We start from the raw sequence: 15,695 nt of genomic DNA, 5'->3' as shown, positions 1-15,695 counted from the left end.
TGTGTGTGTGTGTGTGTGTCCGAAGTGATCCCTCTGCCCCACTTGACTGAATGTCCCTCAGGGCATGAATTATGGCATATTCTTGGGTGTACTTCACAGTGCCAGGCATAAGGCTGTACTTACTATAAATGAAACTCTTCATCCTTCCTAAGTTCTAGCCCAGGTCATCACCACGGTGACAGACCATGGTGAGGGACAAGCTTGGGGTCTGGGGCGTACTTGTTGACTGAGCCCTTGCCGTGGCTGGTGGCCCAGGTAGGACTCTGATGAAGCCCTGAGCCTAGCTTAGGGCCCTGGGTGGGAGGGTGGAGCTGGGTGGGGTGAAGCCTGGGCGTGTTGGTTGGTCCTCCCAGATTGCTGCTTTTCAGTCCTGGCAAAGGGGCAGAGAGTCCAGAGCAGGAAGGTGGCATGGTAGAAACCCCCAGACCTATGGCCGCTCCAGAAGTTATCTGGTTTCCTCCCCTGCCTTCAAGCCTCATGAACTGTCCTCAAAGGTTTCAGGGGGAGTTCACAGTCGCCTCCCTTAGCTGTCTCTCAGACCCTTCTTGACTTGACTTTGTCTGTTGGGGAGTCTCCTGGATTCCTTGTCTCCCTACCTTCTCCACGCCCCAGGCAGCCAACTGTGGGGTAGGTGCCACATGGGCCACCTGAGGGCCAGAGTGTCAGCTGAGATGGAGGAAGGAGCGGGTCACTGAAGGTGGGAAATCAAGGAGAGAGGAGAAGGAGGGGGAAGGGACAGGGCGTGGGTGTGTGACAGCCACAGGGATACGGATGGGGACGAGTGTCTGTCTGCATTCGGATGAGCTGGTTTCTAAGCGGCCTCTGGAGAGAGCCTGGCACTCACCCATGACTCACTCCCTGCTTTTTCTGCAGGACGACACTCAGTGCCAGCCCCAGCCTGTGCCCACTGTGCGCTGGCTCTGGCTCCAGCGGGGGTGCTGTTGGCTGCTCTCTCCTTCGCCAGACTCCCTGTTCATCTTGCAAGTCTCAGGAGACTTTAGTGACCCAGGAAAGAGTAACCAGGCTGTCTATCACCTCGCTAGCGGAGGCATTTTACCAAGTTCTTGTGGTGGATAAACATCTCTTGGGCTGTCAGCCCCCCTCAGGAGTCAGGGCTTAGAAGCTACTCTGGTATCTGGGCTCCCAGCCAGGGCACGCCCACTGTCAGCCCTGCCATGGACATGCCACCACTCCTGCCACAGACTGTTCCCCTCCTCCCCCTACCCCCATCCCTATTCTGCAGGCCAAGCTCCTCTCCTTGGGTCACAGGCTGTGCTCATGTCACCTGTCCCCACCCCTAACCTCTCTCCTGCTCTCCCTCTGGGCAGCCCCCTCCCCACCTGGCCATACTGCCCTCTTCCCCCATGCATGCTGCCCCCACTTGTCCCTCTAAGCAGACTGTCCTCTGCACAGACCACACTGACATCCTCTCTCTGCTGGCCTGCTTTCTCACCTCAGGCTCCATTTCCCACACCACTCTCCTCCCCTGGCCAGAATTTGTGGCCCGCTCCTCCTCTTTTCTCTGAGAAGGGATGCCCACCTTGGCTTCCAGGCCTCTGAACCCCAGCTCTGGATCATTGGGGCCTGGAGTTGTGGCCTGGCACCCCTCAGGTGGTATCCTCAGGGTCTCATGATTGCTGTACACACTGAGCCTCCTTTGGCCCCACATGCCAGCCTGCCAGACTTGGGAGAAGGGAAGGTGGGGCTTGGCACCCCTCCTGAGCATTCCCGCCAAACCTTCTCTGACCTGTGCGCCAAGGGGCCTGGAGGGCATCGCCAGGTGCCAGGCTCGCCTCCTCACTCTCTGCTGTATCCCAAGACGAGTGGGTGCTTGTCAGATGGTGGAGGGAGCAGAGGGGTGGAGACTCCAGGCTGCTTCTGCCTCCTCTTTCTGAAAGCCAGTCCCTCAGTCAATTCATCTGGCCTCTGCCCAATAGCCCAGAGCCCTGTCCTGCAGAGGCCAGGTCCTGCAGCCTGTTGTGGGGTCCCACATCTGTCATGGGAGTTCTGGGGTTCAATCGATTGCCCTCTGCTATGGTTGGATCACTTCCTCTTTCTCTCAGTCTAGTTATATATAATCATAGACCCTCCCAGAGCTGAAAAGGATCTTACTGGTTCTGAACCTTGTGAGGTCACGGATCCCTCTGAGGATCTGATGAAAGCTATGGCTGCCCGCACACGCACACGCACACACACACGCAGCCACTGTATAAACACACACGTCATATAACCCCTCAAGCCCACCCATGGTCCTGATCCCTAAAACCCCTGCATGTCACAGTTGAGCACACTGAGGTCCAAAGGAGGGAAATGACTGCCTAAGGCCACGTAAGAAGTGGGTGGCAGAGCCAGGCCCACAGCCCAGGTGTCCTGACCCCAGACAAGTGGGAGTTTTGTTCCCAGTGGCCAGTTTTCTCTTCCGCAAAGGCTGCCTGTAAGACAGATGGGCCTGGCCATTTATTTATTCAACAAGATTTTTTTTTTTGAGTTTTCAGTTTTCATTTATTATCTCAGTTTTGAATAGAATTTATTTCATTGTAAGTTTACATATTTTTAAAATTTTATTTTTACAGAGACATAATGGACACATAACGTCGTATAAGTTTAAGGTGTACAAGATGTTGATTGGGTACATTTATATATTGAAGTATGATTACTACCGTAGTGTTAGCTAACACTTTTGTTATGTCACATTATCATTTCTTTTTTGTGGTGGGAACAATTCAGATGTAGTCTCTCAGTTAACAAGCTTTTTTGAGCACCTGCCTTAAGCCAGGCACTGAGTTAGGAGCTGGGGATGGAGCAGGAAAGCAGACACCCCCTGTTCTTGCCTGCAGAGGAGGTGGCAATCCAGTGGGAGAGACAGAACAGAGTGCAAACGAGTGATTGCACAAATACAGGCATTATTGGAAACAGAGCTATGGAGGCGAAGTGAAGGGTGTCAGGGGAAATACCAGAGGGATCGGATTTAGATTGGGAGGTAGAGGAAGTGGCTTTCAAGCAAAGCTCCAAAGTGCAAGGACAAGCATTGTAGGTGGTGGGAAAAGCACACTTGAAGGTCCTGAGATGGAGAAGAGTGGGGAGCTTTATAAAGGCTTTCTCTGGCTGCTCCTCCTCCCCATGAGCCCTGACAGCCATGCGATCAGTGTATGGACTGGGAGGGTGAGAGGAAAAGCAAGGAGACCTGGGGGAGGTGATGCTGGTGGTTTGGGTGAGAGAGGTGGTGGGCCATAGGGAGGGCTCCGTGGGGGGTGAAGCCAAGACTTATTCAGGGGGAGAAGGGGTAGGACTGGGAGGGGGTGTGAGAGGAGTTGGAGGGAGAGGCAAAAGCGACTCCCGACACCTTACAAAGGTGGTAGCTGATAAGGCTTCATCACGCATCTCTCCATCTGGGTTTAGTGAAGTATTTCATAAATACAGAAAAGCGCACAAACTGGACATACCCTTGTACCCAGCACTCAGTCAAGAAATCGAACCTTGCCTGCACCCAGAAGTCTTCCTTCCTGTCCCCTTACAGTCAGGGTTATCCCTATCCCAACTTCTGCCAGCATAGATTTGCCTGTAGTGTAGAACGTCTTATAAATGGATCACGTCACGTGTGTTATTTTGTGCCTGACTTCTTTTGCTCAACATTGTGGTTGTGAATTGCATTCATCTCCTCATGTGCGGTTGTAAATCGTTCCCTCTCATGGCTGGATAGTGGTCCACCATGTGAAGATACACAATTTATTTATCAATTCTGCCACTGGCAGGCGTTGGGGTGCTTTCCAGTTTGGGGCTATTGCAAATAGCGCTGCTCTGAACATTTTCGTGCATGTCTTTGGTGGTCCTGTGTTCTAATTTCTGTTGGGTAGATTCATCCCCCATTTTGATGGGTGTCATTGGAAGGCCCAAGCATCTCAAGAATCAGGAATCATTCTATACAGTCATCTTGGTAAGGGGGACAAGAAACATCCTGGGGAAAGGGAGAAGAATCTTTAATACCCTAATATGTCCTTTTGTAGTGACTCTCCACATTTTGCCCACCCCCACCCCCCATTCGGGGCTCAAGTGTAGGAGGGGAAGGAGGAAGAAGTTATAGAGGCTGAGTTGGAGTAGGGGTGGGTGGGGTCAGCTGCCCACCTCTCTCAGCCTTACCCACTCTCTGGGGTCAGGAGGGTGTCAGGCTGCGGATCGAGCCACGCCCTCTGGTCCTACCCTCTTTCCCAAAGAGCAGGAAGCCAGCCACTGCCTCCCTGTGTTTGATGTATGAATTCGCCAAAGGCCCCTGGCGCTAGGACAGAACATGGTGCCAAGGGCAGGCAAGCTAAGGCAGCCCCTGGAGGGGCAGTGTCCTGTGAATGGGAAGCAGAGGCTGCCATTTGCAGAGAAGGTGAGCGGTGGGGAGCAAAGGGGACCCAGGTGATGCTGAGGTTTGAGGTCCCCTTGCTGATTGTCCCAGCTCTGATGCCTGAGCTGACTCCCTTCCCCTAAGAAACCCCTGCCCTGCTGCTTCTGGCCAGCCCCTTCCTCTCCCCGCCTGAGTAGCCATAGAGTCCAGAGCATGAAACTGGGTCTCCAACCCACCCCAGCGAGAAATGGAAGGACCTCAGCTTTAGGCTTCCTTTCCGGCGAAGGAAAAGAGAGTATTGGGGTGTTTCTGGTGATATCTGTTCACAAGTCTTTCTCTGCAGAAAGTCTGTCATCCAGTGTTTTCAGGCCAGAGCCAAGTTTTAGTGAACTTAGTATCCCAGGAACTTAGTAAAGGGCATGCAGCATATAGATGCTCAATCAGGGTTGCCAATGGATGTTGGATGAATGGTGAGAATGGGGCAGGTAGACCCCAGAGAAGGAGAGGGAACCCAGGTGGAGGCCCGGCATAAGAGGAGGAGGATTTCTTGACCTTGGGACTCCACCTGGGCTCGAGCTTCTCTGGGCAACGAGTTGTGGGGAGGCAAGGATGTGGGGATGGGAGCTAGGAGGAGACCACCTGGGTCAAGCTCAGGCATGGTTGGAGGTCAAATAAGAATGTCTGCCAAGTCGGAGGAGGCCCACTGACAGAAGGTCTTTTCGAGGCTTGAAGAGAGTGGGAAGGGAGATAAGACCCTGGTGGCCAGCTGGGGCTGGCCATGGGCGGCAGTCACAAGGAGGCCAGCCGGGGTTGTCTTCTGGCCTCAGCGCCAGCTTTCGCCTCTGCTCCGCTCTTCTTGACCTTCCTGCCTTTTCAGGAACTTCTGGGTGTCCCCATCCAACCCCATTTTGCCCCCTTCCTCCTGCCACGGCTGAAACCACAGTTGTCAAGAGTGGTCAGGTGGGCGTTAGACCCAGTCCTCAGAGCCTCTGGCAAAGGGACCCAAATGTCCCGTGTAACGTGGTGGTTCTGCACCCAGTGGAAGCTTCTCAATTCTCATTGGTCTGCTCACCTCTCATTCCATCTGCCTTTCCACCCATCCGTTCCTCCATCTACCCACCATCTTCTCTTTTACTGACCCACTCTTCATCCTTCCCTCTCTCTCACCCACCCGCTGCCAAGTGCCATGCACACACACTTGGTTTTTCCGAGTAAGTTCTCACCCTCTGTTGTGACATCCAAACACACCATCCCGAGACAATGTGCAGGAAGGCCTGTACAAGCTGTCACCTGATTCTAGAGCAAGGAGTGGCCTGTTCTGCCTGGGGCAATCTGGAAAGCTTTCCTGGAGGAAGTGACATTTTGAATTGTGTCCTGCAGGTGAGTAGGAGTTCACTGACCCTGAGGGGGAGGCAAGGCCATTTTAGTCAGGCCCAGGGGTGTGAAAGTGTGTGGTGCTCCTCAGGGAGCTGGAGTATAGGGTGGGAGGGAAGAGGCTGGATCAGAAGCTGGGAAAGAGGTGAGTCACCATGGGAAGGGGCTTGAATGCTAAGCTAAAGAGTTTGGACTTTAGACTTAAGCAGGCCATAGAGAGCTCCTGGAAGGCTCAATCAGCAGGGGGAGTCTGTATTTTAAACTATCCTTGGCACAGGGTAGAGAATGGATGACGGGTGGGTGTGGGGTGACTGGAGCCAGCTGATAAGTTTTCTTCACATGACTGGACCAAATGGGGATGTGCGTGTGCCTGTGTGTAGGGGACCCCCGGGGAGCTCCCTTGTTCCTGACTGCGCTGCCATCAACCCCTTCATCCCCTAAACAGCAGCCCCAGGAACTCAGGCCTGGCAGGCTAGGAGTTAAGTGGAGAACTCACCTGGGGAGGTGCGGCTGGCTCTCTGCCATGTCCCTTTGGCTCAGTTTCACCTGCTGCCTGGCCCAGACGTCACTCCCACGGAGGCTGGGCAGGGGACAGGCCTGGCTTTGTTGGGACCCTGAGACCCGGGCTAGATCTGTTGGCCTTGCCCTGGAAGGGTTGGAGGTTGGGGAATGGAGGGGGTGGGTAGGGAGCGAGATTCCTGGGACATGGTGCTGCGAGGAGGCTGACTACGGAGTTCCTTGGCTGGCACCTCTGGCACACCCTCGTCACATGCCCGAGGGGGGCGAATTTGGGGTGGTTGGCCAAGGACAGCAAGACGTGGGTGGAGTTGGAAAGTGCTCAAGGGCCACATTCTCCTTCCCCTTCTGCGTCCTTTGGTCCAATAGCTCAGCCCTTCCCTGCCCTGGGGAGGGGAGGCGCTCCTGCTTGTAGGATCAGGATTCTTTGGGGGCCAGAGCTGGCTCTCCTCCTGGTTTCCTATGTCTCATTTCCGCCTTCTTTCTCTCTTTAAATCTCTCTATGCTCTATCTCTGTTTCTTCCTGTGAGTCTGTCTTGCCCATTCCTCAGGAGTTTCAAGTCCCCTTTCCACCCTCTTTCTTCCCCCAAAAGGCAGGAGGCAGGGATGGATGGCATCTCTCTTATAGAGGAAGCAAGATGGACTAGTGGTTATACCAGTGACCTTCGGAGTTAAACTAAGTTCAATTCAGGCTTTGCCACCTCAGGGCTGTGCTTTGCTGAACATATTTCATATCGTCTCTGTGTCTTAAAAACCTGCTGCCCTTAAAAACCTGTAGAACAGTGTGGGGCATATGGATAGCATTGAATAAAGGGTCGCTTGTTGCCATTGTTATGGTTATTGAGTGATTGTATTAGACTGAGTCCTCGGAGGAACAAGATAGGATTAAATGTGTAAAGATTTTATTAGGGAGAATGCCTGAGTGGAAGAAAGGAGCCGGGCAAGGCTGGGAGAGGCTTCAGACAACGATGTAAACCTGACCCTGACTGAAGGAGACAGAGGGAGCGAGCATTGGACAGAAGGGTTCTAGACCTCCGTGCACTCTAAGGAGAGTTGGGCAAAGGGAATCCATGAACCAAAGTTGACCGACAAGTCTAATGTCTCCCAGGACCGGGTCTGCCTTTGCCAAAGGTGGGGAGCAGCTCTGGGAAGCATGGCCCCAGCAAGCACAGTAATGAATTGGAAAGTGCACAGGTGGGGCCTCGGTCAGTCCTGCTCCCCGCAACAGAAGGTCTTAGAGGGACATTCTCCTGGCTGCCACAGGGTCCTGGGACACCGAAGACAGGGCTTTCCATCCTGGGGGTCTGAGGTGGGTTGAGGGGCAGAGGGGGTGATTCAAGGGTCTGGCAGGAGACAGCAGCCTGGGCCCCAGGCTGTCATGCTCCCTTTCAGGCCTGGGCCTGCTTGGCCTGGCTGCCAGGCCTCCTCCCTCAGGGCCTGGCTTCAGGCTACTTCCTGGCTGTTGAATTCATATCCTCTGCCCTAGTCGTCATAACGGTGTGGTCCTGCTTGGCGCAGAGGGCTGACTCCACCTGGCTTCTGACACTGCTCTCTGTTCCCCTCCCCATCTTTCCTTCCTGCTTGGGGTGCCTCAGCAATGAGAGGGAAACTGAGGCACAGGTGCACTGGGCCAGTGAGGATCTGGGGAAGAGGCATTCAGGAAACTTCCTTGTGCTGGTCTCTGCTTCCCACCCCACACCTATTAGTATCCACCTCAAAGTTCATCCTGGGGGAGGAAGGGCAGCCTGACGCTACCCCTGACACTAACCTTGGGTGTTCTCTGGGGTTGGCTGGAGTGTGGGGCAGAGGTGCAGAGAGCGGATGCCAAGCTGCATGCGACACCATTAGGCTAATGAAGTTGGAGCAGAAGCGAGTGTTTCTGGGCACCGAGCTGAGGCTATCTGTGGGAGGTCAGACCGGGCCCAGCCTGGCCAGACTGTCCCCCCTCCATTGACCCAATGAGCTCCCCGCCACTGCAGGGCAGGCAGACTGCATTGAGTTGTTAGAGCCATCCACAAGGCCTCTTGAACTCCAGCCACTCAATATGCTAAGCAGGGCTAATTTATTCCCTTGTTTCTTAATGGAATTGCTGCAAAGCAGCAGGGGGTGTGTGTTGGAGGTAGTGTTGTGTGTGTGTGTGTGTGTGTGTGGGGGGGTTCTCTGTCGGTCTCCCACATTCTGCTGCGAGACCTCTGGGCTCCCTATGTGACTCAACACCGCTCCTCCCCAGGCTTCGGCTTAGAGAGGAAGACTGGCAGTGGAGGGAGCCGTGACTTGGGGATACGCAACTGGATGAGTCCTTGCTCTGCTTCCTAGCTCGGTGCCCTGGGCAAACTACATAGTGTCTCTGAGCCTCAGCTTCCTCACCTGTAAAATGGGGAGAATAGAGCCCACATCCCAGGCTGTTAGGAAGAGCCAGCTTCACAGTCTCTGCCAAGCTCTGGGAGGCAGTGGGCAGGCAGTGCGGTTTGAGCTGTCCACTCTATTTTCTTAGCATCTCTTTTCCCTCTTTTGTCACCCTTTGCAGTCTGGAGCCCTGAATCCTGAGGTCATCTGGAGATGAGTGTGGGGGAAGGTGGCCATTCTGAGAGCTCTGCTCTGGGGTTCAGGGATTGGGGTGAGGGGTGGGGACAGATGAACTTATAGCATCATGGCAACAAAATGAGGGAAGATTTGTGGTGGAAAAGCGTGGACCCAGGGGTTGGGCGGGTCTGGCCTCAGATCTCAGCTCTGGCACTGACTAACTTTGCAAACCTCATTTTACTCATCTGAAAAGTGGGAATGATAACACCTACCTTGCAGAGTTAGCGAGGGGATTAAGTGGGCTAACATATGTAAGGCACGTAGTAGGCTTCCAATAAGCATCAGTGTCCTTCTCCACCAGGAAGGGGACATTGAGGCCATCTGTTTGACCCCTTTACTTAGGACTTGGCCAAGGGCTTCAACTCTGAGCCCTTCTCAGAAAGCGAGGGCAGGAATGGGAGAGAACCCTGAGCTTGGGGTCTCTGGGAGGTCACTTAGCAGTAATGACAATAGTGCCCTTAAAAAGGGCCTCACAGGATGCTCACAACAGCCCTGATATGATGTAATGGGAGCAGCCGTTGTCACCCTATTTTGCAGATGGGAAGGTTGGGGCCCAGGGAGATGACTTGTCCACAGTCTCACCACTGTTAGTGCAGAGTGGGACGTGAACAAGCTCTTAGGATTCCTGGCTTACTACTCTTGGCCTCTTACCTGTTCTCCTTCCACTGAGCAAGACAATACCCCCCTTCCCAACAATACCTCAAAGAGAGGGGTTCCTCTTGTTCTCAATGGTCCCTTGGGAATAGGAAATCATTGCCTTGCTTGGACAGTCAGTTCTCCTGGGACCACCCCCTCCTCAATCCTGGCCTGGACCTCAGCCCTGATGGTACCCACTCTTCTCCAAGTCAGACCTGAGGCAGTGTGGGGAATGGGTAGGGGGGTCTGTGGCAGCCACCCTCTTTAGGGATCGCGTGGGGTTAGGCCTGCTGTCCCCTTGCTCGGGCCAGGCACTGGAAACCCAGCTACCTCTCTCTAAATTGCCTTCAGCAAGTTGGCATTTCTGACTGCCTCCTGGAAGCCACTTCTGGCCCTGCCTTTCTCCCTATCCCCTGAGTCCTGAGTCCCATCCCCCATCCCCTGCTTCCCCTTCCCTCTAAGGTCTTTGGCAGCCTCTGTGCCTGTGAGAACAGCCCCCATTTTGCTTCCCAGACCCACTCACTGGGCATTCCTGCTCTGAGGTCTCCCTTCTCCCCCTTCTCTCCTCCCCCCATTTACCTCCCCCTCTGGGAGCCAGAAGCCCTCTGTGAAGCTCTTTGTGTGGGTTTGAGCTCCCAAGGCTGGGCAGAGGACAAAGGGACACCCCGCGCCCCTCGCCATTGTCACTTCTCTTCCCAGGAGGCCGTGTGTGTGCATGTGTATATATGTGTGTGTGTGTGCGAGCGTCCATGTCCCAGCTTGGTGTCATTTCTACGTAACTTGGGGGCAGGGAGGAATCTGGAAGGGATTCAGGGATGCAGAGCAATCTTGGGGCTGTTACACCAAGGCTGAGAGGCCCTGGTGAGAAAAAGGAGACGGGTGCCTTTGAGTGCATGGCGGAGGGGGCTAAGTCATTGACTTTCTGGCCCCAGGAGTGGATGCTGTCACCCCTCACCACCTCTCTCTCTCTCTGATTCTTTCCATCATTCTGTCTTTGTTTCTCTCTCTCCGTGTCTATCCCTCATCCTTACCCTGGCATCTGCCTTCCTTGGCACTGCCGCTTTCACTGATGGGAGACCAGGGAGGCACCCCTCCCTGTCCCTTGATGTCAGTTCCAGGGAGGCCCCATCACCCACTGCCATGCTAGTATTCTAGACTTTTCTTGGCTTCTGCCCCGACCTCAGTCCTCTGGGGCCCTGACTGCCTGCCCTGGGCCCTGCTTTTCCTGCCCAACCCTCAATGAGGATGCTATTTGAGGGTTGTATCCCAGGGGTGCTATTTCCTAAGCCTCAGCCATGGCTCCCCTTTACCCTGGCAAGCCTGATGACCCCACAGTCTAGAATAACACTGGGTGGCTGGCTGCCTGCTGGGGCCTGGCTAAAAATAGATCCATGCTTGCTGTGCTTTCAGGGCAGACTGGGGCAGAGGCAGGGTCCAACTCAGAGGTCCCTTATGGTCTGCTTGGGGGACATACTCTGCTTGGGCGCTGGGGCCTCCCCATCACCCAGACATAGCCAGAAGTCTGGTTGGAGTGCCATGCACCCCAGAGACACCTGGGAGGGACTTACTGGTGCTGGTGGCTGACACGTGGGCAGAGAGAGAGGTGAGCTGAGGATCTAGCTAGGATCAACCCAGGATTCCTAGTTGGTAAGTGTCAATGGTCTTGAACTGAACCCAAGTCCAGCCTCTCAGACTGGAGGCACAGACATTTCAGTTTTAGCTGGTTTTGCTGCACGCAGGTTGGGTTAACACAGGAGTTCTCTTTGCCAGCTCTGTGCCTCTTTCGCTTTAGACTCAACCTCTTTGAGCATCAGCTTTCCTACCTATAAGATGGGGCTTTTGGTTTCTGGGGCTACTGCTAGGCACCTCTCTGCTGGGCCAGTTGTTGACAGGACTCCAGGGGGACCGTCCATAAGCTCACTAAGCTGGCACCCTCTGTCCCTTTTCAGCCCCAAGCCCTGGACCATCTGTCTCTTCCTGGCCCATTGGATTCGTCCCTGTGCCTGGGTCTCCATTTCCTCTCTGGTCTCCATGTTGCTCCCAGCATGGATTCTGGGGAGCTAAGGTGACGAGAAGAGAGCCTGGTCTTCTGCCAGAGTGTGCAGAGTGGGTGAAGAGGCACGTGTGGGCTGGGCGCTTAGCTCGGGTGTCAGGCTGGCCTCCATGCTTTACAATTCCCAAGAGCTTTTTGTGTGTGTGTTTGCTGAATCTTCTCTCGCTCCTTTTTAATTACCTCACGTTCTTGTTTCATGAGTGTACTTTCTTCTCTGATCGCTCTCGGAAAATATTAATACCTGTTTATCTTGAAGTTTTCTCCCTTCATCCTACCTGCTTTTTCCAGGTTGCTTTTCATCTCTATGGCTTCCCTGCTAGGCTTTCTTCAGATGCCTGGCAGGCTTGGTTTTCGGCTTATATTTCAAGTGGACACGAAAGGGAGTTTTGTTTGCTCAGATGTTAGGAATGGACCCATGGAGGGCCTGGCGCTAGGGATTCTGGCTAGGCTGCCGCATTGGGGACTCTGCTGTCAGTGTCTTTGGGTCTCTCTCCTCTTGGGCTTGTCAGATCCCAGAGAAGTTTCTACTCCACTGCCCGGGGGGAGGGACAAGCCTGGCTGCCTCATACTCAGTAAACACTCACTTAAACCCCTCTTCCCTAGTAATACGCTCAACCTCAACTGTGCCCAGTGGCCCCCAGGCCAGGGCCTGCTGTTTTATCCTTTCCTGGAATAAACCTGCTCGTCTTCTGCTGGGGTCAGAATCTAGAAATCTAACCACTTCTTTATTGCTCTATCCATCTTCCTGGTTTAGGTTCACATTCATCCCCCACCCCCAAAGGTATCTGACACCACCAATCTTGAGCCTTTGGGAGTTCTGTGCTGAAGAAACTGGCGGCTTCTTGGTTTTTCCTGCAGCCAGCTCAGGGTTCAGCTTTCTTGGGCTCACGGTTCCCACTCAGCTATCTGCTCTCCAGCTCCCAGAATTTTGATACTGTTGTCAGGGGTTATAATCAAAATATTTAACAAGAGATCCTAGGGACTGCACTGGGAGGCTGGAGCGGGGCCTGAGGCCTCTTCTGGGCCAGGAATTAGCCCTTTGAGATCCAGGAGAGGGGCTAGAGTTTTGGGAGGGTGGGCGTGCAATAGCTATTTACCCACTGGACCAGAAGGATTTTAGTGTTCGACCATTGCAGTGGTTCTGCTGTGATGATTATCACTTTAAAAAAACAAAAAACCTTTACTGTTGTTTTAGAGGGGTTTCAAGAAGGAGCAAAAGTAAACGTGTGTGTTCAGTTGGCCGGTGTCAGCGGAAGTATCCACTTCTCTGGGCCTGGGCCTCCGTCATCGGCAGAAGAGCAAGGTTGACAGGCAGGAAAACTACGGCTGCTGAGGTGGGCTGGAAGATGCAGCCATTTCTGGGGCCCAGATGCAAGGGCCACTCCTCTCTCTTCCTCCTAGATCAGCTGTCTTAGGTATGGCCTTGGGGACATTGATGGGACAGTGAGGTGTGAAGCTAGCTTGAAAATAGCAACAGGTCAGACATTAGGAAGCACTTACCAGCCAGACAGGGCTGTGAAGCCAGAGAACAGGATAATCTGGGAGGCTGTAGCCTTTCCGTCCTAGAAGAACTTTAAGGCTGGAAGGGACCCTGTGTGACCCAGGCAGAGGGTGCCTGACCGGCCCCCATGATTATGCATTGAACTCCCTTTTGCTGCCTCCTTTCCTCTTTTCAGCAACAGAAAGCTCTCTATGGGAGGCAGGGTTCCCCTTCTGTGGGGATAAGGGACCCCCTTGCAGAAGAGGAAATTTGGGGCATGAGGTGCAGAGATATGAGGAGCTCTGGGGGCCCAGAAAGAGACCCATGGTGGGGAGAGTCTCCATGAAGCTGGAGGGAGAGGGGGGTATCCTCTAGGGAGACGAAGCCTTGAGGAGGAGGATGGGGGTGATTCTTACCTGCAGGGCAGCCCCACACTGACTGGTCCTTACAGTCAAGCATGACATAGACCAAGAATTCCCTGTCAACCCTCATTTGCATATTCTTTTGTATCAGGTTTGCATGTCAGCTGAGGTTCAAAATGGCCAAAGTTTCTTTCGCACCTCCTTTTCTCTTTCTGAGGGTACTCAGCTCTATCCCCTTCCATTCTTTCCTGTCCTGGTTCCCTACGCCTCGTCTACAGGGTCCCAGCCCTGGACTGTATCCTCCCCGACAGTCCCCTCGTCCTGTGGGGGCATGTGTGTTAGGAGTGTGTATGTATGTGTATATTGTATACAATTCCTCTATTTCCAGACCCAATTTTACCTCCTTTCTTTGGCCCCTTAAACAAAATGAGCCACTTTTCTAACCAAGTGCCAGTCCTTTCTTCCAAACTTTCAGTAACAATAATGGCGTTCCATCCGCCTTTTTAAAAGAGGGCTCCATCCTGTCCTCCCTCAGCGGCTTCACAACTCCCACCACACCGCACCCCTGTCCTCTGCCTGTGCGCCCTTCACTCTGCCTTCCCGCCCCCACACTCAGAGACAGAAACCGAAAGGAAGGGGACAATCTGGGGCTGGACAGAACCAGGGCTGGTGGAGGAAGAGGAAGGGATGTCTGGATGGGAAGCGCTTCTCTACCCCAGGACCTAAGATGGCCATGGATGTAGGAATGGCTTTTGGTTTCTGCAAGAGAATCTGTATAGAGGGTGCTGGGCTGAGGGGGCTGCGTGAGGAGAGCGGGGCTGGCCTATTTTCCTGCTAGGATGAGCAGGGGCTTCTAATACTGAGGTTTTATGTTGAGTCACGGAAAGTTGAGGACTCAAACCTCATTTAGGGTTTAGAGAAGAGTGGGGGAATGGCAGGGTGAGTACAGGGGCCTCTCTGGCACTCTGGTGCCTCACTGGAAGTTCAGCCTTTGTCTAACTTGAGTATTTCCTGCTTCAGTCATGACTCATTTCCTCATATTTGTCTTCAGTGTGGGGTGGGAATTCAGGAACTCACTGCTATGCTTCCTCTTCTGTCTTCTGTGCTTGACAGGCATCCTTCAATTCCTCTCTCTTCTTGCATTACAGCCTCTTCTTGGCTTTCATGCCCCTATTCTACCTCTCCTCTGGCCTGCTTTCAACATCTCCTACCAATGTTATTTTGGCTTCATCCTGCTGGGACTTCTGGCTCCTCTTCCTTGGGTGTCCATTCCCCGGATGGCGGTGTGAACTGTGTGTTCCAGACAGGGTGCTCTTGCTGAGGGTTCTGGCGGATAGCCTGTGTCTGGTGGAGGTGGGGTGGGCAGTGTGCAGCCAACAGACCCAGGAGGGGTTGCAGGTCTGGTGCTAGGCATTTTCACATTTAATTTAATCCTCACAACAACCCCATGAGATTAGGATCCTCGTCTCTATTTTACAGAAGAGGAAACAGGCTCAGAAGACAGCAATGATCTCTTCAAGGTCACATAGCTCCTAAGTACCAGGGCCAGGATTCAGGCCCTGGTCTCTGCTGGCTTTGTATCTGGCTCCTTCTCTTTGGGAGCTGAGAGGGGGGACAAAGGAGGTGACATTTCCCATATGTTTTTTTCTGGCATGCTCTCAACTGCACTGGGAGGGAAGAAAGGCAAATGCAGTACCCATTTCCCAGATGACACTTGGGCTTCCAGAGGGCGATGCCCCAGGCTTAGTGGGGTGTTGCCTCCTATCCTTGGGTCTCACTCCTTACCCGCCATGGCTTCATGACTCTGCTCATCCATCCTCTGGGCTGGGATGGGGCTGGGCTGCCCAAGGGAGGCTGCATCGGGAACCTCCTTCTCTCTGGTCTGTCTGGGACTGGGCCTGCCTTGCTTTGCCCTGAAGCTTCTAGTCAGTGTGAGAATATGAAGTGCCAGAAACTGGGCCCTGGTAGGAGCCCCCGGGAGCCCCAGGCTCTGCGTGCTTCTGGAGCCTGGGAAGAGGCCATGTCACCTTGTGTCATGCCTTGGTTTCCCTGGCTGGCTGGCAGCACTCTGCTTTTCCTCCTCTTTCATTGATTCCTTTCCTCTCCCCCCTTGCCCACGCTGGCCCGTCCCTGCTGCTCTCTGTTAGGTGGTCAGAGCCTTCCACCTCTTCCCCGTCTCTTTATCTTGCCTCTCACCTCCTGCCCTTCCCTTTCACTCCCTCCTTCTCTCCACTCACACCCGCTTTCTCTTACTTGCCCAGTCTTTGGAGGGTCCTGGGCTGAGTGGGGGGCTGGAGGGTCCCGGGGTTCCATTTCCCGGACTCTCCCATTTCCTCACTCTGCAGAGACCAGGAAAAGAGT

General features: G+C 53.9%; 1 protein-coding gene and 1 long non-coding RNA gene across 17 annotated transcripts in view; one reads left to right on the top strand and one right to left on the bottom strand.

Moving 5' to 3' along the window:
* TNS1 (tensin 1) overlaps window positions 1-15,695 on the top strand; it is a 222,684-nt gene that overhangs the window by 1,289 nt on the left and 205,700 nt on the right. The window lies entirely within an intron of this gene.
* Window positions 2,549-7,295, bottom strand: LOC141568247 (uncharacterized). The gene is made up of 2 exons (XR_012491337.2): window positions 6,201-7,295; window positions 2,549-3,955 (listed from the first exon to the last, which is right to left on the bottom strand). It is a non-coding gene; the product is annotated as an uncharacterized LOC141568247 (long non-coding RNA).

Source organism: Rhinolophus sinicus, chromosome 17, assembly GCF_057876585.1.
Source record: "Rhinolophus sinicus isolate RSI-liver-muscle chromosome 17, RSI-T2T, whole genome shotgun sequence".
Taxonomy (NCBI): Eukaryota; Metazoa; Chordata; class Mammalia; order Chiroptera; family Rhinolophidae; genus Rhinolophus; species Rhinolophus sinicus.
This window is presented reverse-complemented; position numbering and strand designations above follow the sequence as displayed.